This window comes from Ursus americanus, chromosome 29 (assembly GCF_024610735.1).
Source record: "Ursus americanus isolate L20-20 chromosome 29, mUrsAme1.1.p, whole genome shotgun sequence".
NCBI classification, from domain to species: domain Eukaryota; kingdom Metazoa; phylum Chordata; class Mammalia; order Carnivora; family Ursidae; genus Ursus; species Ursus americanus.
The window spans coordinates 20,974,190-20,997,614 of NC_142155.1; the positions used below are offsets into that span (position 1 = coordinate 20,974,190).

At 37.4% G+C, this 23,425-nt stretch overlaps 1 protein-coding gene across 22 annotated transcripts in view; it reads left to right on the forward strand.

Moving 5' to 3' along the window:
* DST (dystonin) overlaps positions 1–23,425 on the forward strand; it is a 452,944-nt gene that overhangs the window by 139,334 nt on the left and 290,185 nt on the right. The window lies entirely within an intron of this gene.

The following is a 23,425-nucleotide window of genomic DNA, read 5'->3' on the forward strand; positions in this document are numbered from 1 at the left end:
TAAATGTAATAAATAATAATGAGTAATTTCATTTGTGTGTTGGTACCATATTACTGCATTCATATATTTTTTTTAAAGATTATTTATTTGACAGAGAGAGACACAAGGGGAGAGGGAACACAATCAGGGGGAGTGGGAGAGGGAGGAGCAGACTTCCTGCTGAGCAGGGAGCCCGATGTGGGGTTCGATCCCAGGACCCTGGGATCATGACCTGAGCTGAAGGCAGACGCTTAATGACTGAGCCACCCAGGGGCCCGACTGCATTCATAGTCTTAATCATTTTCGCTTTGGGAATCAACTTATTTTGAGTAAATAATACAAAAAGCATGTTTAGGCTCAGTAATTTTTAAAAATGAGTAATGAAAGATACTGATTTCATTTATTCTGCTTATAATCTGGTAAAAGATTGGTTGATGGAGGATAAAAGAACTGGAATATTTTTATTATTTATAGTTCATTTAGGCAAATATATTAAGTAGCATAAGAATTAAATGTATTAAAATAGAATTTTAAAAATATTTTCTTCATAAATGAATGGCTCATATGAAATGAGTATAGTTGCATTAAGTGTTGTGTAACTTTCTATTCTTTCAATCCAGTGTTTATGGCAGAATTTGAGGTTTTCAATGTGTCATATTTAAAACATTAATCCACTTTATTTGACATAAATATTTTAGAATATTACAAGTTGTTTTTTTGGTAAGTAGATATTAGTTTAGATCTGCCCTTTGAAAAATTTCACCTGTTACAGGACTTAGCTCAGGATATTTTCTCCTTTTGTGGCGTATGGTTTATGTTTCAGGTTTACATTTTTTCTTTCAGGCTTTTTTCTGAAAAAATTTTAATGTAGACTTAGTTAAAGTCTCATCATAATTAGAATTAGTTATTTTCTTTTTCTTAAGCATGTAAACAATTAAAAAAGTAATTTTTAAAATGAGTAATAATAGTTTCAAACAAGCAATTGAAAAGCCTACTTTAAAATTAAATAAACTATTAAAAAGATATGCCTCACACATTTGCTGAGAATTTTTGTTAGATTTATATCAGTTACCATAATCATTACGAAATGCAGCATGTTTGTTGTTTGCTTGTCAAGAAGTTCATATTCCTTATTACATCTATTAGTAGACAAGTGAGTGCTTTCTTCTGTTTTCAGCACAGCCTAGACATTGATACATCAGATTCTGGCTTGCTGAAGATGACGGAGACCTTTGACAGGTTACCTGGCAAATGGAAGAATGAAGTTGAAAGTTTCATTATCAGCTTGTAGATCACATTCCCCCTCCCCCCCAACCTCCATTTTAAAAGAACAAGGGGGACATGGGTGGCTCAGTCGGTTAAGTGTCCCGCTCTTGTTGTGGCTCAGGTCATGATCTCAGGGTCTGAAATGGAACCCACATCTGCTCAGCGTGGAGTCTGCTTGAGATTCTCTCTCTCTCTACCACTCTGCCCCTTCCCCACTCATATGCGTGTGTGTGTGCGCTCTCTCTCTAAAACAAATTAAAATCTAAAAGAACAACAGTCAGTATCTAATTAACAAACAGATTTGTTCCAAAGTTTCTTTTTAAATTGGGTTTCCATACCTCATAGCATGTTTCCTTAACTGCTGTGTTAGGAAGCCAAGGCGTTATATTTGTGCCACGACATCCTGTGGTTTCTGTGGGGGGAGTATGTCCCCTAGTTCCCTTCAGAAAACTGGAACACCTAGATGCATTACACTTCTTTCACCTCAGCCAACGCATTTCCATCTGGTAGCCTGGGGAGAAGGGCTAGCTCTTCTCTGGATTCCTCCCCGGTGTAGCTGAGACTCTTGGCTTCCTGTTTTATACCCCACCAGGGGCCTAATGCTTCCTGCTGGTCTCCCTGGTTGGCCTGGGAATGTACCCTCCATCCTGCTTTCCCCCAGGACAACAGCTCTGCCCTGCCACCCCAGCAGCTGCAGCGGAAGGCTGGGCAGGGTGCCTTGTGAGCCTGAGGCTTTCCATCCTGAGGGGAGGCTGCCTCTTTTTCTGTTTAATGAAGACAACATGATGTAGTGGGAGGAATGAAACATGTGGAGTCGGGATACTTGAAATTAGCCTGATACGAATATTTCTTCACTATGACATCTTGGGCAAATCATTTAACTTTTTTGTTGTTGTTGGTTGTGGTCGTAGTTTAGGGTATCTGGTTAGTGGGTTGTATTAGTTTACTTTTGTGTTCTTTCCTGCTTTAACATTATATACAATGATCATATATTTCCAAATGGGGATTGCAAATGATTGGGTTCTTAAAAGATGGCAAAGCAGGATTTTTTACCACACAAACTTTTACCCATCATGAACACAAATTAGGATGTTTAGAGTTGCATGTATTAGGGATAACTGACATTATAATCTCAGTCTGTTACTAATGGGATGCCATGGTGTCTGGGGCTAAAACATGTTGTATAGAAATATGACATTAACATTGTATCTGTTTTTAGCAGATACACGTTATAGCTGTTTACTGAATATACAGGTTGTCATTCTTTTATTTTCTACAACCTAACAGTAAGTGGGAGACACGTATAGAAGAAAGTAAAGCAATATTGATAAATAAAGATGCATGTTTAAAATTTCTAAAAATTTGCAAAATTTAATGGTTTATGGAATTTGTTATGTGAAAAGGAAGCCGAAAAGAGATTTTTAAAAGTTATACTTTTGTGGTTGAAAGTCTATCTAAAATCTGTCTCTTTTCCAGTCTTAGTTCAGGGCGGTAGACATAACTGAAGCTTTAAGTAGCTTGCCACAGAGTGAGTCATCGGTGGGAACATTTACTATGATTTTACCAGCTGTCCAAGTAGAAGATGGGAGGTTATGTTAACTGTGTGCTGACACCAACCAACAATCAATTTATATTATTTGCAGTTTCTCTTTCAAGTAGAGCTATGAAAGATAGTATACCGGAGGTTCTAATTAGTTGGGTTTCTGATGTTTTATTACATGATAATTATAAGGGGACAGTATTTTTTTTTTTTTAATTATTTGAGAGAGAGAGTGCAAGTGCGGGGAGGGGTAGAGCGAGAGGGAGAGACTCTCAAGCAGACTCCCCACTGAGGGTGGAACCCAACACAGGGCTGGATCTCACGACCCTGAGATCATGACTGAGCTGAAATCAAGAGTTGGATGTTTAACTGACTGAGCCATCCAGGTGCCCCAAGGGGGCAGTATTTTAAAATTTAATTTATGCTGCCATCAAAATGGCTACGTTACGCAACAGGCTTGTTTAATATAGAATTGAAAGTATGTATACTCCTTTCAAGATAGCACCCTCATACCTCAGTGGGAAAAGATGCTAGGAACCATCCAGAAGTTATGCTTCACTCAGGGAGGGGCAGTTGAGGTTTGTTCCCTGAGGCCAGCCCCATTCCATGAATACTTGTGACTGATGGGACTGACTTGGAAGGGGAGAGATTGAAGGAATTTGGGGTGGGGTGGTATCATAGAGCTTAATGGAGAGCATAAAGGAGCAAATCTGGGGGCAAAAGAGGGATTAGTGCCTTTCAAGAGAGGGTGGGGAGATTTGGGAGGACTGAGCCAATAGTCTAGGTAGTCTTCACACAGTCCTGCCTCCCAGCTGTTCCCTTTGCCATCGGATGCTGAGTGATTTGACATTGCAGGCAGCCACAGAGGGCAGTGGGTGATAAAGAAGGCTCTGCACCCCATGGGATCCACATCACACAGTCTGGCATCTGCCATCATGTTAGGCCTCATGCAACAAATTTGCCAACTAACCATTATCCAGAAATTATTGAAATACTTATCACTGACTAATAAATAGAGACTACAAGCAGGTGGTAGAAAATGTCCAGTTTCTATTATTAGATTGTGCTCCATCTGCTAATTATAAAAACATCAGTGGTTCATTTTTTTTTGACTCTTGAATGAAGCATACTAAGGGAAAACGTACTGTAGAATATTTCTTACTAGTTATATGAAATCAGCTTAATTTGAGTAGCAGTTAGTAAATAGAATGATGTTTTATGCTGATTCTAGTAACCAGTAGTCTATAGTTCATAGTTTATTAAAAAATGTTGGTTAGACGTAGTTGTGTATAATTTCATTGTTTAATTTAGGAAATGATCAGAAGAAATAGGTAAATGTTAGACCATTTTTTTCCTACTTCCTTATTATTATTATTTTTTCTCTATAGTAACGGCAGACATGCATTTTAAGTGTTTTTTTTTTCCTCCACTATGTCAGATTTTGTTAATTCATGACTCTGGTTTTCTTTGTTTTCATTTCAAACCATTCATTTCTCTTTGTCCTTTTTGTTTTCAGTTGCTGGAGCATTTAGTATCAAAAGTTAACTGTTACATGTCTTTTTTCTTAGAATATTGACACTGAAGTATTTAAGAGTAAAGGGGAATCATGCGTGCAACTTCCTCTCAAATAATTTAAAAATTATTATATATATATATGTGTGTAATATATGACGATTAGGTAGATGTAGATAGATAGGAGAAAAAGCAAATGTGGTAAAATATTTGTTTAGGGGAATGTGAAGAGTATACAGAAATTCTTTGTAGTATTTTTGCAACTTTTCTGTAAATATGAAGTAATTTTTAAAAAGTTAATTTTACTTGTCCTAAAATAATCTGTCTACAAATATAAAACCGTAAGTAATAAATTGTTATTTTCCCACTGTAGGAATCTCTAATGTGAAAATATATTCTATGAAAAGAAAGTTTAAAAAAAAAATAAAATTCTAGGGGCGCCTGGGTGGCTCAATATGTTAAGGGTCTGCCTTTGGCTCAGGTTATGATCCCAGGGTCCTAGGATTGAGCCCCGCCTCAGGCTCCCTGCTCAGTGGGGGAGCCTGCTTCTCCTTCTGCCCCTTTCCCTGCTTGTGCTTTCTCTCTCTCTCAAATAAATAAATAAAATCTTTTAAAAGAATAAATCAAATTCTATATAATTTAAAAAAAGCTTATTCCAATAAGCTGAAGTAAACTCTTTGTATCTTTGGGGAAAAAAAAAATCAGTGTGGGAAATTTCAATTGATTTCTTAAGCAGTGTACCGGTTTTCAAAAGTAGTGTTTGTTATGGATAAAAAATAGGTAAGAGACTTTACCAGAGTTTGGGTGGGTGGCCCAGCAGTCAGTGGTATGTCACTTGGATGAAGTCGAGGTAGCCCAGGGTTTGGGTTTTAGTTTTGAAGGTGTAGAGACTAAAGTTTTGTCTCAGAAAGATTGACCTGTTCCAGGTAAATAAACTCTCAGGACACTGATGTATAAACTGGAACATCAGTTTCTTAACATCTAGTGTAAAGAATGGAGTTGCTCTGTGGACTGGATATTCGTGCTGGATGGATTCTTCCCACTAGAAAAGTTACAGGAGAAGCTGTGGTGTGTTTGGAAGTGAGGATAACATAGACCATTTTGAAGAGCAAAAATTTTTTATTTTGATGAAGTCCAGCTTCTCCATTTTTGTGGTTCATGCTTTTGATGTCATATTTAAGAAGTCTTTGCCTAACACAAGATCGTAAAGATTTTCAGGACTTGGGGCGCCTGGGTGGCATAGCGGTTAAGCGTCTGCCTTCGGCTCAGGGCGTGATCCCGGCGTTACGGGATCGAGCCCCACATCAGGCTCCTCTGCTATGAGCCTGCTTCTTCCTCTCCCACTCCCCCTGCTTGTGTTCCCTCTCTCGCTGGCTGTCTCTATCTCTGTCAACTAAATAAATAAAATCTTTAAAAAAAAAAATAAATAAAGATTTTCAGGACCACAGCACTTGGAAAAAAGTTAACAACGTTAAATATTGCTGGGGAAAAGTATTGCACAAAGAAAAAGTAAAAAGGGACTATAGAGCACATTAAGGTAGAAACTGAAATTTAATTTTCACATGCAAAAATACAGTAGCAAAAGTTGCAAATGATTCTACTCTTTATGAATCAGCCGTGGGATAAAAGTATTTTTATTTGTAAAGGATCACCGTTAATTATTATCATGAGATTAAAAGAGTTGCTCTAACAATATCTGAGTTTGGTTTAATACAGTTATGATCATCTCCTTTGTGAAAATGTACTTAATGGAGCCACTTCAGTGTGGTCATTCGGGTACTATGTCTTCTGTGTTATGTTTCTTGAGAAATTTACTATTGCAGTGGAATTTTAGGAAAGTCAGTATTTTATTTTTTCAAATTTTAATTGTCAAAAGATACTGATATATATTTTAAAGCCCCAGGATATCGAGAATTTTTTTGGAATAAGCAATATAATATTTTATGTATTTTGTCTTTAATTGATAAATTAATGAGAAATTTCAGTGGTGCCAAAACATTTATCTCTGTGTAACTAGGGTCATAACTACCTTAAAGTACCTTAAAGCTTTTTTTTTTTTAATAACATTTTCATCTTGTTTAATGATACATTTTCCCAGAACTGGATTTAAAAGTAATTTTTGGGATGCCTGGGTGGCTCAGTGGGTTGAGAGGCTGCCTTCGGCTCAGGTCATGATCCCAGGGTCCTGGGATCAAGTCCCGCATCAGGCTCCTTGCTTAGCAGGGAGCCTGCTTCTCCCTCTGCCTGCTGCTCCCCCTGCTTGTGCGCTTTCTCTCTCTCTCTCTCTCTGTCAAATAAATAAATAAATAAATAAAATCTTTAAAAAGAAATAAAAGTAATTGTGATGGGGGGCTCCTGGGGGTCTCAGTTGGTCAGGCATCTGACTCTTGGTTTTGGCTCAGGTCATGATCTCAGGGTTGTGGGATGGAGCCCTACATTGAGCTCTATGCTGGGCGTTCTTGGGATTCTTTCCCTCCCTCTTCCTCTGCCCCTCCCCACAATGTACTGGCACATGCGTGCTCTCTCTCTTAAAAAAAAATAATTGCAGTAACCTGGTCTTGAGAATCTGGAAATTGCCTAAATCCTTCAGATTGCAGAGTCATAGATGATCTATATCTGATTACCATCCATTTAATCTTTAAGATAAAAAATAATTGTAGTTAGAGCCTGTGGCATATTTTGCACTTATTCACTATGTATACATTAGTGTAGCCTGTATCTTGAGAGCTCGAATTCATGAATGAAATCTAATTTAAAGGAGTTCAGATTCATGCTGTGAAGAAAACAACTTAATTGTAATAATTTCAAGACTGAATTTTGTCATGTGTTTGATATTCAAGACTTTAGGAGATTCAGTGAAATGGGATCATGGACCTTGGCCTCTGTTCTTTGTATTTGTGTGATGGGAAAATCTTGCCTTTGTTTCCTGCACCATGATTCCCAGTTCAGGAGAATGGGTTACAAAGAAATTGTATCTGTGCTGTCCAGATTCCCCATGAGTCACAGAAATTCCTGTGGTACTGCCTGGTGGGGAGTTGTCTTAAAGCTTTAACAAAAGGAAGGTGACATGTTGGAATACTATTAAATAGTGTTTGAGCTCTTGCCCTGTTAGAATGAGTGTTGACTTGAAAGCTGGCCAGCTTGGTCTGCTTGTAAGATTCCTATTAGAGGCTGTAGGCGATGGATCCTCTCCTTAGAGCTATCTTTTTTTTTTTTTTTTTTAAGATTTTATTTATTTATTTGACACAGAGAGAGACAGCCAGCGAGAGAGGGAACACAGGCAGGGGGAGTGGGAGAGGAAGAAGCAGGCTCCCAGCGGAGGAGCCTGATGTGGGGCTCGATCCCAGAATGCCGGGATCATGCCCTGAGCCGAAGGCAGACGCTTAACGACTGAGCCACCCAGGCGCCCCTCCTTAGAGATATCTTACTGAAGGGAATTCTGCCTCTGGCAGTCAGAAGGATGGTTGGTAGACACTCAATAATTATCTCAAAAGAAAATGGCAGTGGTGAATTTAAATAAAAGATGTTAGCACTCAGATTCAGTCCAAGACTATCCTAGATATTCTTTATTATATTTTGCAGACTCCTGAACACTTAAGAGACTGAAGGTGGATTTAAGCAGTAGCGTCACTATTACAGAGATTAAGGAAGTTTTTAAAAAGCCTCCTTTGGAAAGCAAAGTATCAAATAAGATTGTAGGATGAATTTTAAAAGTGACTTCCAAAGGAATAGGCTATTTCCAAATACTTGATGTCGTCCATGTTCTAGAGTCAGTTGTTAGTATGCCATAGAATTTCAAGAGCACAAGGGTTTTATGATCTTGGCTCTGCCAGTTTACCTAGGTTTTACTTTCCTTACCTGCAAAATATGGATAATGTCCACTTACAGGATGTTTTGGGGATGAAATGGGATGATATATGTAAAGCATGTAGCTAAGTGCTTAGCACATAGTAAACACCCCCAAACGGCGGCTATGAGTGCATAGATGTTCATGTCAGCTACAGTATTTTGGATCATTTGTCAGTATTGTACTGTATAATATTCTTTCTGTGTCTTGGACCTTCTTAAGTATAATGATTTTCCTCTTTTCAAATTGAATTTTGACCTTTTCAAAAGTCTGGAATTCACTGAAGACAAGGAATTATCCAATACTCTATGAATGGTGATGTTTATATTGGCTTGGCTGGGGGCCAGGTGGCAAATAACACTCAAAAGCAGACATAAATTTTTCCCTTTAGAAGAGGCCCTGCGGTGCTCCTTCCTTGCATCAGGATCCTGTGGATATCAATGGGTGTTATGTGTGTAGAGCAAGGGAAAGGTCTTGCTCCTAAAAAGTAGGGCAATGTGCTATATGAGATAAGTTAGTATGTTCTCATGAGCTCATGTTTGTCCTAAAAGAAGTCATTGTCTTGAGGTCCTCAGAGTCTAGCTAGCAGTAAAGAGTCAATATTTGGTATATTTCTCAGTGGTTGAATGTTACTAGGACCTTCTGAATTTGTCAAAAAACTAGAGGTATTAAAATCCAAACAAAAATATTTATTAAAAATATTTATTAAAATCTTACACACCTATACTTTGTTAAAGCGATATTTGCTGAGTTTATTACCAAATTTAAAAGATTGATTTAAATATTTTCCCCAAAAGTTGAAAGACAAGTGGCACTTGAAATCATAATAAAGTTAAGAACCTTTTTGCTCACTGTCCATGGAGATCAGAAAATATTATCCTAATTAGTTATAGAATTCTGAAATTTAAATATATTTCTCATTATGTCATTTAATTCTGGTCATGATTCATTGTACTTAAAATGCTCAGTTTTCAAACCTGTCTTCTGGTTATTCCTTAAGTATAAAATATAAATAGATTAATGAAAAAATAAGTAAAAATGAGAGCAGTATTAAGAAATTAGAAATCAGCTTTAGTTTCTCCCTTAAGATTTATTATGTGACATGCCATTAAGATTAGAACATTTAGCAAGTTTTATGTAATTTCTTTTGACTTATTATTATGATTCTTTTTACCAAGAGTTTCTCAAAAATTTTATATGTACAAGTCCTATGAATATGTCAAGAGTCTTTGGTTTTTCCATGTAATTATAAAGGTGAAGTTGTATGTTCTGGGGGAAAAAGAGGGTTTTAATTTTTATCTGAACATTTTGTAAGAGGAGAACATTTATGATCCTTGTCTAACTTGTGAATGATATATATTAAGCAAATATATACTCCCCGTGTAGAAAGCAAAGTTTTTAGGGCCCTTTTATATGGTATTTTCTCACTTTATAGCAAAGGAAACTGAAGCTCAGAGAGTAAAATGATTTGCTTAAGTTTAGCAGTTGACATTCCTTAAACAAGCTTTCCCCCAAGTATAATTGAAAAATAGCCCATGAGATGGGGAGATGTGACAGCTGAATAAATGCATTGTTGTACTCTGGATATGATCCTGGAACAAAAGGAGGACTTTAACGGAAAAACTAGTGAAATCCAAATAAAGTCTGGAATTTAGTTTTTTAGAAAATGTATAAGGAGTTAAAAATTCTTTGGGGAACACAAAGACAAAATGTCTGAAGACAACTGAGCAGTTGAAAATCTTGCATGTGTGCAAGTAGATACAAGAGTTTTTTTTTAATCCTGTCGATTTTAATAGAGAAACTTTGAAAATAACCTAAATGTCTGTCAATATTATAATGGATAAATAATGATTGTATAATTGGGCAGTGAGTAGTGCTACTACATATTAGTTAGAAATGGGGGCACCTGGGTGTCTCAGTCGTTAGGCGTCTGCCTTTGGCTCAGGTCATGATCCCAGAGTTCTGGGATCGAGCCCTGCATCGGGCTCCCTGCTCAGCGGGCCTGCTTCTCCTTCTCCCACTCCCCCAGCTTGTGTTCCCTTTCTTGCTGCCTCTCTCTCTGTCAAATAAATAAATAAAATCTTAAAAAGAAAAAAAAGAAAAAAAAAAAGAAATGAACTAGAATTGTATCAACAGCATTAACTTTTAAAGTTAGTGTCACTAAATATAGCAAACTATCAAACCTTTTTTTGAATAAGTTTTTATTTTTTAATTTTAATTTTTATTATTTTTTAAAGATTTTATTCATTTACTAGAAAGCGCACGCATGAGAGAGAGCAAGAATAGGGGGAGAGGGAGAAGCAGGCTCCCCGCTGAGCAGGGAGCCCAATGCAGGACTCAATCCCAGGACCCTGGGATCATGACCAGAGCCAAGAGCAGGCGCTTAACTGACGGAGCCACCCATGTGCCCCTGAATAAGTTTTTAAATGAAGTCTTTATTTAAACATTATAATATATGCACATGGTTATAAAATCAAACAGGATTTGTAATGAATCAGAAGGATTTGTAATGAAAATGCAGTTTCAGATCCAGAGCTCTTCTCTTTTCTTACCTTGTCCTTAAATGCCATTTGAAATCATGCTTTGGTTTTTCTGGTGGTTACTTACATGTCTCTAAATAAAATGTTTATACTGTTACTTTAAAAAATATGCTGCTGTAGACATGTTCTATTCCTGTTAAGACTAATGAAGATGTACCCTGCTTATAGAATGCTTTTTTTATAATTAAGTTTTATTTTTTATTGGACCCATTTTTAAATGGATTGGTCACATTATTTAAAAGTAGAATAGTTCTATATAACTTATTACAAAAACCAGCGTACCACTTACGCCCACCACTCTAACTATTGTTTTCACCCAGAGACAAGTACTTTAGACTTTTGTCTGTTTTGGTATTTGAATTATATCATTAAATAACATATTTTTCGATTGACCTACTGAATTTCTGTTTTATGCATTGTCTGGTGGAGGGTGAGCATTTAGCCCTCTTTAACCTCTTCTACCACCAGACATGTCATAGTCCCTATCCTGCCCCCCACCACTGTAGTTGTGTCATTCATTTGTGTAGATCAGTGTTCTGTGTTCACGTTATTGTGTTTAAGTAAATGATGTTCACACTGAGATGTGGAATAAAATAGGATGACTTTTCCTTTCTTGTACAACTTTTTGTGTTCTCTGGAGTAATAATTATCTTGCTTCTGTGATTATTAGTTTTCTAGGTACTTATCACAAATCCATCCCCAGATTGTCCCCCATTTGTTAAAATTTTCTCTGGCTACATTCAAATACATGGGGTATTTTATTTTTTTGGATACTATTCCCATAAAACTGTGGGAATCCATTCTGGATTGGTTTCCTTCTATCTCTGGGGCATTTAACCATCATTCTGGGGATACCATTTGCCTGTTCCCTGTTTGCTGCCTTCCTCTTTCTTTGCCATGCCTTCCTCTTCCTTGCTTTACAACCTTGTTCGGCTGAACTGCCTTTTCAAGTAGTACCCTGAGGAAAGGTGCAGGGAACATAATCTTGTGAGACCTCAGTGTTCTGGAAAAGTTTTTATTATGTGCTTACATTTAATTGCCAATTCCTAGATTGAGAATAAATTTTCCTTCAGAATTTCGGAAGTGCTGATTTGTTGCCTTTTGGGCTTTCATTATTGCTGTTAAGAAACCCCAAAATCATTCTCCCTCCTTCTCTCTCTCTCTCTTTTTAAAGATTTTTTTTTTTATTTATTTATGAGAGACAGAGGCAGAGGCAGAGGGAGAAGCAGGCTCCCCACAGAGCAGGGAGCCCGATGCGGGACTCAATCCCAGGACCCTGGCATCATGACCTGAGTGGCAGGCAGACACTTAACCAACTGAGCCACCCAGGCCCCCCTCTTCTCTCTTTTTTTCCTTAGTTTCTGGGCAAATTTAGGACAACGATTCTCAATCTGGCTGATCTTTAGAATCATCTGGGAACTTCAACCAAGTCCTGGTATGAGAGATTTTGAAATAGTTGGTCTGGAGGGGAGCCAAAACATGGTGTTTCTGAAAAGCTCCCTAGGTAGTTCAGATATACAGCCAAGGTTGAGAACTGCTGTTTCAAGATCTTTTGTCTCCAGTGTACTTAAATTTCATGATATTATGCTGTGATGTGGGTCTCTTCATCCGTTGAGGTAGGCACTCAATTGTCCCATTAATATGGAAATTTATGTCCTTTAATTTTGGGAAGTTTTTTTTCCCCCACATTAAAACACTTATAATTGAAGTATTTTTCTTTTATGTGCAGTGAGTTAGAATTAAGATAGGTATCTTGGATATCTGCTGTTAAAATAGGCCTCTTGGATGACCCATTGAAGGAAGGTCACTTAATCCACCTTACTGAAGCCTGTGTCCTTCACGTACGGATGGAAACACTGGCTGCACATATTGAGGCCGTGTTTCTGGATCAGACCGTGCCAGTTTGAGCAGACGTGGCCAGAACGAAAACCCTGGCCAAATTTCCTCGGATGGCCGCAGTGGAGCTGCTGCTGAATCCATTGCTCTCTTGGATGCAGCGAGGCAAAAGGAATTTTGGGAAGTTTTTGATTTCCTTTCCTCAAGTTCTTCTATTGTTTGCAGGCCCTCTGCTTGTCTCTTCTGTTTTTTTGTAGTTTTTTTCCTTTTGTTTTGGTTTCTAAGTGATTTCCTCAGTTTGACCTTCCAGTCCTTCCACTGAATCTTTCTTTTCTATTTTTGTTTTCCAAGAATGCATTTCCTCCCCATCTTTATTGAGATAAAGTTGACATATCTCCTTGTGTAAGTTTAAAGTATACAATGTGATGATTTGATATATGTATATATTGTGAAGTGATTACCACAATAAGGTTAGTTAACACATCCATCAGTTCACATAGTTAACCTTCTTGTCTTTTATGGTGACAACATTTAAAATTTACTCTCCTAGCAACCTTCAGGTATGCAGTACAGCATTAGCTATAGCCCTGGTGCTGTACATTAGGTCCCTAGAACTTATTCATTTTATAATTGAAGGTTTGTGACCCTTTGACCAATATCTCCCCATTCCCCGGCTCCTGGCAACCATCAGTCTGCTCTCCGTCTCTGTGAGTTAGGTCATTTTAGCTTCCACATATAAGTAAGATCATAAAGTATTTGTCTTCCTCTGTCTTATTTTACTTGGCATAGTGCTCTCAAGGTTCATACGTGCTGTTGCAAATGGCATTTCCTTCCCTTTTACAGCAGAATAATATTCCATTCTATAAATACATACCGCATTTTCTGTATCCTTTCACCGAGGTGGACACCTAGGTTGGTGGTGGACACCTGGGTTGCTTCCATGTCTTGGCTATGATGAACAATGCTGCAGTGAACATGGGAGTGCAGATGTCTCTTCAAGATAATGATCTTATTTCTTTCAGATATATACCCGGAAGTGAGATTGCTGGATCATATAAGGTAGTTCCGTTTTTAATTTTTTGAGAAACTTCAGTATTTCTTTCCATAGTGGCTATTATCAGTTTGCATTCTGCCCAATAGTGTGCAGGGATTCCCTTTTCTTTCTGGCCAGGCCAAGACTTACCTCTTGTCTTTTTTTTTTTTTTTTAAGGTTTTATTTTTTTTATTATTATTTTTTAAAGATGTTATTTATTTATTTGACAGAGATAGAGACAGCCAGCGAGAGAGGGAACACAAGTAAGCGGAGTGGGAGAGGAAGAAGCAGGCTCCCAGTGGAGGAGCCTGATGTAGGGCTCGATCCCACAACGCCGGGATCACACCCTGAGCCGAAGGCAGACGCTTAACTGCTGTGCCACCAGGCGCCCCAAGGTTTTATTTTTAAGTTATCTCTCCACCCAACGTGGGGCTCAGGCTCAATAATCCTGAGATCAAGAGTTGCCTGCCCTGCGGACTGAGCCAACCAGGCACCATCTACCTCTTGTCTTTTTGACGATAGCCATCCTAACAGGAGTGAGATCCTATCGTTGTGGTTTTGATTCGCATTTCCCTGATGATCAGTGATGCTGAGCACCTCTTCACATACCTGTTGACATAGCCTCTTTTTTTTTTTTAAGATTTTATTTATTTATTTGATAGAGAGCACAAGGAGGTGAAGTGGGAGAAGCAGGCTCCCCGCTGAGCGGAGAGCCTGATGACCTGTTTTTTTTTTTTGTTTTTTTTTTTAAGATTTTATTTATTTATTCGACAGAGATAGAGACAGCCAGCGAGAGAGGGAACACAAGCAGGGGTAGTGGGAGAGGAAGAAGCAGGCTCCTAGTGGAGGAGCCTGATGTGGGGCTCGATCCCAGAATGCCAGGATCACGCCCTGAGCCGAAGGCAGACGCTTAACCGCTGTGCCACCCAGGTGCCCCTGATGACCTGGGTTTTGGATCCCAGGACCCTGGGATCATGACCTGAGCTGAAGGCAGATGCTTAACAGACTGAGCCACCCAGACACGCCGAGAATAATGTTTTCAACTCCAGCTGAGGGAACTGGGCAGAGGATGTTCATTTTTAGTATATGAACTCATACTTAGTCTCCTGTCTTATCTGTGTCTCTTGTCATGCAGATTAGAGACCCTGTCTCTGTTTCACTCTCTCCAGAGAATACATCCCTCGCCTTTTGGGGGTTGGGAAATCATCTGAGGGGGGGAAATTTGCGTCTTAGACTTTGCCTTTCGAGGCCCTTCAAGGCCCACCTCCACCCTCATTTCTAGAGTTGCCTGGTACCATGAATTTCTGGTGTGGTTTTTGAGGGTTTCAAGGTGTGAATCAGGTTGCTTCTCAACTTTCCTCACCTGGCTTAGGATTCAGCTCTCTGTTGTGTCAGGCACCACAAGCTCTTTTGCTTTCTAGCTCCCAAATGTTGTTGTTTTTTTTTTTTAACAACTCCTTTTCCTTTCTCCTGGTTTTTGCGGCGTATCCTAAAACCAAATCCAGTTACTGTCAGTGTAATGTGTTTTCAGGAGAGAGTAGAGGTAAGTTGTTCAATTTGATCTATTTAATCAGAACCAAATAATGTGATTATAAATGAAATATAAAGAGTTAGTAAAAGGCCTCAGACTGTCATGGTTCCACCTTGCAAGTCAGCTCTGAATCTCAGTCAGATTACTTGGTATATGTAGTGTCTGCAGAGATCTGGCAACAGCTCGTGTTTGGTGTTCTTTGGTGGTGGATCATGCTGTAATTAGTTGGACTGAAAGTTAAATTTGGAGAAGTTATTTAAAGTCTTCTGCTGCAATGCAGGTTGACAGCCTGTATTAAAATAAAATGTTTAGTTTAGAAACCTTAAAAACACTGTTTCGGTTACAACTGAAAGAGCTTGAATTTTATTCCTTAAATCAGTCATTGACTATATTAGCATTTAAACATTCTTTTTTCTCAATATCATGTGTACCTCAACCAGATGTCATAAAGAAAACTTAGAAATTACAACTCATATCGATTTTTTTCATTATATATATATATATATATAATATAAACTCTATAATGTAATATTTCATTATAAGACCTTTTTCTTTAGGGAATTGATAACAGTATCTTAAGGAACTATTAATAAAAATACTGGGTTTTTAAAATTTTGCTTAGTGTTATTTATGATTACTTATCTATTGGGGCAGTGTGTTCATTCTTCACTGCATATTCATTTAAATTTAGAAAGCTGGTCTGAAATTAGGATGTATTTGCTGAAATGAGAATAAGCCAGATTTTTAATGTTTATACTAACCAGAAACTTTCTTTTTCTTTTTGTAAATATTTTTCTTCTCTTCAAAGCACAGTGTTCTATCTAAGACTCTCTTTTGGTTGTTAGGATTCTTTGTCAGTGGGTTGCTTTCCCTCCATTGTTTTATTTTGAAAAACTTAATATTTATAGAAAAATTGAAGGAATGTATACTGTCTGTACTCTTCACCTAAGTTCACTGATCACTAACATTTTGGTGCTCTATTTTTAATTTTAACTGAACCATTAAAAATTAAGTTTACACATCATGATACTTTGTCCCCAAATAATTATGTATGTGCTCAGAATAAGGACATCCTTTTACATGATCGTGATAACATTTTCATCCCTAAGAAACTTGTCTATAATGTTGTTCCCTGAGTTTCTCCAACCTTTAGCCTCCATTCTCCTCTACTCCCTAGGACTCCCAAGATCCTAATAAGCATCTTATGTTGCATGGTTAGTATATATCTTTAGTCTCATTTACCTTAGAAAAGCCCCCTCCTTACCAGTTGTCTTATAGGATTTTCTACAATCTGGATTTTTCTTACCACTTCTTCATGATTGGATTCAGGTTAAACATTTTTGGCAAAAATGCTACAGAGGTGATTGTGTGTATTTCTTATTGCATTATATCAGGAGGCACATGCCAGTGTGTCCCATTAATGGTGGTGTTAAATCTGATCATTTAATTAAGGTGGTATCTGCTAGATCTCTCCATTGTAGAAGTACCGTTTTTTGGTACTTTTTCTCTCTTATAATTAATGCATTATCTGTGAGTAATTAATGCATATCCTCTTCCCCAATAGCTTTTTACCCAGTTATTAAGATCCTTGATCCTTGCCTGATTCAGTTATTTAATAGTAAACGTGGTGATCATTTTCCCCCCATTTATTAGCTGGCATTCTTCTTAAAGAATAGCTTTCCTTCATCCCTCCCCGCCACCGACTCCCCGTTTTCTTTTTTTAAACTTTACTGTTGACTCATGGATTCTTTTTTTATTCAGTGTGTTAGAATCCACTGCCATTGCTCTTCTTTTGATGCTTAAATTGTCCAAAGTTAGGCTGCTGGGAGCTCCTTGAAGCTGGCTTCTGTGTCTTTTTACTATGTTCTTATTAATCTTTAAGGATTTCTTTGCTTTCTGGAACAACAAGATGTTTTGAGCTCACTTTGTGCTTTCCCTGCCCCAGACATGGAATCAGTTTTCTCTCTAAGGAGTCCTAGTTTATTTCAGCGGGGTTTTGTATTTCAGAATCAAGATCTGGACACTAGATGTGCTTACTGTTACATGGTTATCACTTTTCCTAGGTCCTTCTAATAGAAATAGCTAGGAAATAGATACATATTTTAAAAATCATAAGTTTATTACTGATATTCACTATTCAAATCATCTACCATGGGGCTCTTTGTCTTCTCCCATTCTCTCTCTGTGGTTCCCAGCAACATTCATACGTTTCCCTAATTGCTCTCTCCTATGGTACATACAAAACAGTGCCTGCACCTTATTCTTACCAGTCTTACTTGGTTTCAGGGTAAGAGATTTCACTCAGGCTACTGGAAAAGGATAAAAGGACAAAGGATTTAGTGCAAGGATACATTGTAGCCTTGGATCTAAGGCAGATTTTGGCATTTGCTACTTCAGTCCACCTGCTCTCTTGGCCTTGCTTGGTTTTTCTTTTTCATTCCAGGGGTCTCTGCTTCTCATCTCTCACTTCAACTTTCCCAAGTGTGGAAGAATTTATTAGGTTGATTATTTGCTCTCTAATAATAGCATTCCTGTTGGGCAGCTTCTGATCAAAGTACCTTTGGTACTGTTGGCCAAGGGCAGGGAAATGGGCATTTCTTTGGTTGAAAGTGTCTGACTGCTTTCTTATGTTTGGTCTTTGTAATCATTGGGTGCTTTTAGGTTTCCTGGCCTAGTACAAACCTATTTTTATTTTTATTTATTTATTTTTTTTAGTAGAGTTACAAATTCCTTCTCCCAGAAGTGTGGTTAATGCTGTGTTTTAAGCACATGAGTAATTTAGAAAATAAGGTAATGAAACGTGTTTTGTTTCCAGCTTGTCAACTAGCACACTGTAATTTCTTTCTGAACAAATGAAAGTCAAAGTATAGGGCAGATATATTTAGTTACTGATGACATATTCTTAGAGGAAGCCCAAAAGGAGGCAAAAGTCATGTGTTCTCTGTAGATTTCTGAATGAGAAAGTGCCCAAAGTGTGTAAACTTGATGTTCTGAGAAGAATAGTAGTTTTTATGTGCAGTAGGTGTTAGTGACAGAATTACCAGGAGAATTCGTAAAATGTAGCATAAAATAGTGAAGAGACTATAAGCTTTAAATTTTATAGACTTAAGTCCCAAATTTGGCATGGCTTATTCATACATTGTGGCCTTTGGATAAATGACTAATTCTGAGCCTCAGTTTTCTCTTTTGTAAAATGGGCATCGTAGCACCTATTATCTACCATATTAGATAGTAACTATAAATGACAAATCTTAGAGGATTGGGCAAAAAATATGTTTTTTGTTTTTGTTTTTTTAACTTTCTGGCAAGTTAGAAATATCAGCTCTGGAGAAATAATGGATTCCCAATGTTAGTAAGGGAAAGTATGGCCAGGAAGAGTAACAGGACAGTCTCTAAGAAGTGTGATCTGAACGCCCACGGAGCAGCCTGTGCATACAGAGAAGTGAGGGAGTATCTCCAGCTGGAGATGGACTGCCAGAACTCTGTCTGGTAGAGGCTGGAGCCTGATGCCTTTGGAGCTCAGGCAAGGAAGAGTTCCTGTTCCCGGTAGTGACTCAGTGATTCCATGCTCAATATGAGAACTCTGGGGGCTGAGAGGTGGAAGGGGTAGACTTTCTGGTCTCAATACCCTCCTCCACCTTCCGCCCCCATAGAGTGATGTTGTAAGCCATATAAAGAGGAATTATCCTCTCTTCTTAATGAAATAATTGGAATTCTTTGTGGCAAGGACTCCTAATATAGGGTTTTACTGTGATTATAAATATTTGGAGATGAGCACAGTATTTTACATAGCAGCACTAGTCATAATAACCAAGAGGTGGAACCCAGATGTCCATTCATGGGTGAATGGATAAACAAAATGTGGTCTGTACATGGGGAAGAATATTATTCATCCTTAAAAAGGTAGGAAATTCTGACACATGCTACAACATGAGTGGATCTTGAAGACATGATGCCAAGGGAAATAAGTCAATCACAAAAAGACAAATACTGTATGATTCCATTTATATGTAGTATCTGGATTAGTCAAATTCATAGAAACAGAAAGTAAAATGGTAGTTGCCAGGGCTGGCGAGTGGAAGGAGGGGTAGGGGCAGGAATGGAAGAGTTGTTTAATGGGTACAGTTTCAGTTTTGCAAGATGAAAAAGTTCTGGAGGTTGGTTGTGCAAAAATGGGAATATACTCAATACTAATGAACTTAAAAATGGTTAAGATGGCAAATTTTATGTTACACAGTTTTTTTTTTTACCACGGTAAAAAAATAAAATAAAATAAGCATAGTATTTTAATAGATACTGTTTATATAATAGAGATGTATGTGTGTGCTGTGTGTATGTATATATGTATACATGTACACACAGGTATATGCATGTCTGTATGCATATGGTTATAAAATACAAACTTAAAGATTAGATTTAAGTGTATTTCATATTGTGGTATTTCAAACAGTATTTCTGCTGATACAAAAATGATACAGCCTGTTTGCAGGACAATATGCATATTCACGTTGACTGAAATTTCACTTTTAAGAATTTATTATAAGGGAAAATAAGTATACACGAAGGGCTAACAAGGATATTGTGTATAGCATTGTTTATAATAATAAAAAGTTGGAAGGAATTATAATTGTTTAGTATTGGGAAATTGGTTAAATAGATTATGGTGGATCCATAATTTCACTGGAACAGAGTGTTGCAGAAATATATCTTGACATTGAAAAATACCTTGACTCTGTTAATACTTGAAAAAATGTAGATTCCATGTAGAAATGACAGAACTCAACTTTCTTAACTCTGTGTCTTGTTCCATTGTTATTATAATAGAGGGTTTCTCTTGACTGAAAATAATCTCAAGCCTTTTTTCAAAAGCTGAATACCAAATAATAGTGTATTTTATACAATTATTTCATATGCTTTTTCTTCTCAAAATATTTGATGAGGAAGAACTTAATAGAGCATTTTTCTTTGTAACCGTTGTAATTAAATTTAAGTGTTTAGAGTCTGGTTTTTAAGAGTGTATATTTCATGAAAGTTGTATCTTTTTTCTTTCCTAATATTCATTTTATCAAGTTAACATTTCAGTACTCACTAGTACAGAGAAAGTTATTAAACCATTCTAAGGTAGAATCTCTTAATAGCCATGCATCTTTTTTTTTTTTTTAAACAAAGCCTAGCACTTATTGAGTCATTAGTAATCCCCAAATATGATGCTCAAAAAAAAAAAAAAATCCATCAGGAATTAGCATTTTTCTCTGTAAGCTTTGATTTTAATTCCAAAATGTTGGAAGTCTAATGTTATTTTTTGTGGTGTGTGTTACAATGTTTCATATTTTTCCATGCTAACCCTGGTGAGAATTGCAGCCTGTCTTAGATAATGAAGTGCTTCAGTTCATAAAATACCTCAAGCTATTTTGTATCATTTCTCTAGTGTCTAGGAATGCAAAATATTTAGTCTAGTTTTTTTAGAGATCTTGTACTTCCAAGTCAAGTCTTGGTTTAAGTGGCCTTGGTTAAGTTACTATATCTCACTGAGCATCAATTTACTCATCTGAAGTAAAAACAAAGATGATACTAAGTAGGCACATGCTTAATTTTTGTCCACAGAATATTGTTCATTCCAGGTGCATTTACTTTAGGCAAGTTTTACTATCCACGCCCAGATGCAGAGTCCATTGTACCATCTCATACTCTGATAGCTTAAAGATCCTGGTGCCTCGCGTCCCTCATTTATAAAATGGGAGAAGTAATTGTGCCTACTTAATAGAGTTACTGTGAGATGAAATGAGTTATGACATGTAGATTGCTTGGAATACTGCCTGGCACATGGGAACTCAATAAAGCAATAAGTGTTGCTGCTACTGTCTTTGTTCAGAGAGTCTGTGATGGCATTTTGTAATTCAAAACTCAACGTTTCAATAAATAAAAATCTACAAAATTAGTAGATATTTTTTACTATGCAGCAAATCATGGTTTGAGGGAAATTACACTCTGCCTAGTGATCAGCTTGGATTCTGCTTTTCCAGGGAACTATTTTCCCATTGTAGTAGCTAAGATCATAAGAAGCGCAAGATTCCTAATAATCAGGATTCTATCCGACCTTGGTGTTGAGAATTTAGGCTATTTTCTCATGAATATTCTGATACCCATAAAGTGTTTCCGAACCCACTTTCTCAGTCATCTGTGGTTATGGCAATTGATGTCTGATCCTCTAGTGTATGAATTTTAAAAAGGCCAGCACATGGCCCATCTTCAAGGGATGAATGATTTTCTGTCCCATTATTGATGGACCTTCGCTGTCAATGCGTAGGACACTTATTATTCTTAGGTACATCTTGGGTTAAAAATGTACAAGATTGGAACGCTAGGAGCTTGATTTCAAGGGGAGGAATAATCAGGAACTACAGGGCTTGGTGATAAACACATAGAAATCAGCAAGTAGGTCTTTGGCTCTTGTTATGGATGGATCAGGAACTTAAACACTGGAACAAGATCAGACAAGATTAGTGTTAAATTCTGAAGAAGTCAGGTTTCCTATCTGCTAGTATAAAAAACACACATTTGTGAAATGCAAGGGCTCTTTAAAAAATGGGGTGAACATGAAAGTTATAAGGGCTACATTTTGTCACAGTCTAAGTCTTGGAGGTGGGGGAATGGATCACGTCCTGGAAGCAGACTCTTGTTTAGTTTAGTTTTGTTTTTACAAAATTAATGTACATAGACACACACACACACACACACACACACACACACACACACTTACTTACTTACTTTAACTCACGTATGACAGTTACTGAGATGGGTGCCCAAAATGAGAAGGTGATTTCTCAGAGAGTTAGCTATAATACAGTGACAGCGTTACAGAATGATAATGGTGATATGTGAATATAGATAGATGAAGGGGCCCATAGCTGCTTGGCTTCCTTCGAGTGTAAGGAAACTAAGTTAACAACAAAATAAAAAATAAGGAAGACTTTGGGCTCCAGCAGGCTCTCAGATCTATAATCCTTTTGTTACATTCCTGCCTCGGTTCTCTGCACAGTGATACTTCCCTGGACAATTTTGCTTTATTTTTGTGTTCAAAATTCATGGTGTTGCTTAAGGGAGATGGAGATAAATGAGTCTCCCAGTTCTTTGGAATCCAGTTCCTTGAAATGCAAGTACGTCTTAGATTTACTCAAGCTTTATGCTTGTACATACATAGAATAAATGTATAACAATGGAATAATGAAGTCAAAGAATATGCATACTTAAATTTTGTTAATTTTTTTTTTGCATTTTTAAATATTTTTATAGTACCTAATATGCAACTAAATAAACATTGGTTATTTCACTCTTTTCTTGTGGAGGGGGAAATGCTTATTTCCCATTCCTGTGATGGAGATTCCATTAGTGTAGCACTCATGCCTTCCTGTACCTTTTCAGGGGAGTAGAAGTGATTTAATCTGATTGGTGAGTTTGAAACGAGAAAGCGGGCATATATGGCCCACTACTTCTTCCTCTGTCTCTTATGAACAAGCTGCCTGTAGCTTAGCCTATTGTACCATGCTGTAAGTTTTATAGGGACACACTGCCCTATCTCCCAGGGTACCATACCACCTGTGACTGGGACAGCAAGTCTGTTTAATTATGCGGCTCAGTACTTGGACGCTACCTCCTTGTCGGTAGTAAGTGATGTTCTCCAGTTTAGGTTTTATTGGTAATAAAGGTGACGTTTTGGTCTTTCATTTGCTTTCTCCTGTCTTATCCATCAATCTGAATTCTTTCTTTTAAAACTTACTTCTTTTATCCAGTTTATCTCATTTCTCAATTGGCTCAGGATTTGGGCAGGGAGCAGGGATTTGATTTGTTGGATCTCCTTAAGACATAAATGTCCTGTATTTCTTTATTTGTACTTTCTTGTGTTTCTGAGTTTAATTACATGCCATTTATTATTTGCATGGAGAAACCTGGCTTAATTCAAGTAAAGTGTTAGGAACCACTACCAAGTAAAGAACAGTCAGCAATAAAGATAGGCATTTTCATCTCGGCGTAGAGATGAACATACTCATTCTTAATTTCTAGTAAATTAATTTGTAAGGCGTAATGAGCTCTGCTGGGGTGCCCAAACAGTATTTGCATATGTACTCTACTACTGTGATTATAAAATTTCAAATCAAGCTGTCACAGTATTTGTCTCCTCAAAACTCACTTTTTCCTTGGGATGTTGAAGACCTTCAAGTCTTGATTTGACTGTGGATTGTGAGTACACAATTTGTTTTGTAATGCTATACCCAATAAAATCCCTAGATGTGATAAGGGAGGTTTGGTGAGCAAGAATTTTTTTAAGATTTAAAAAATAAAA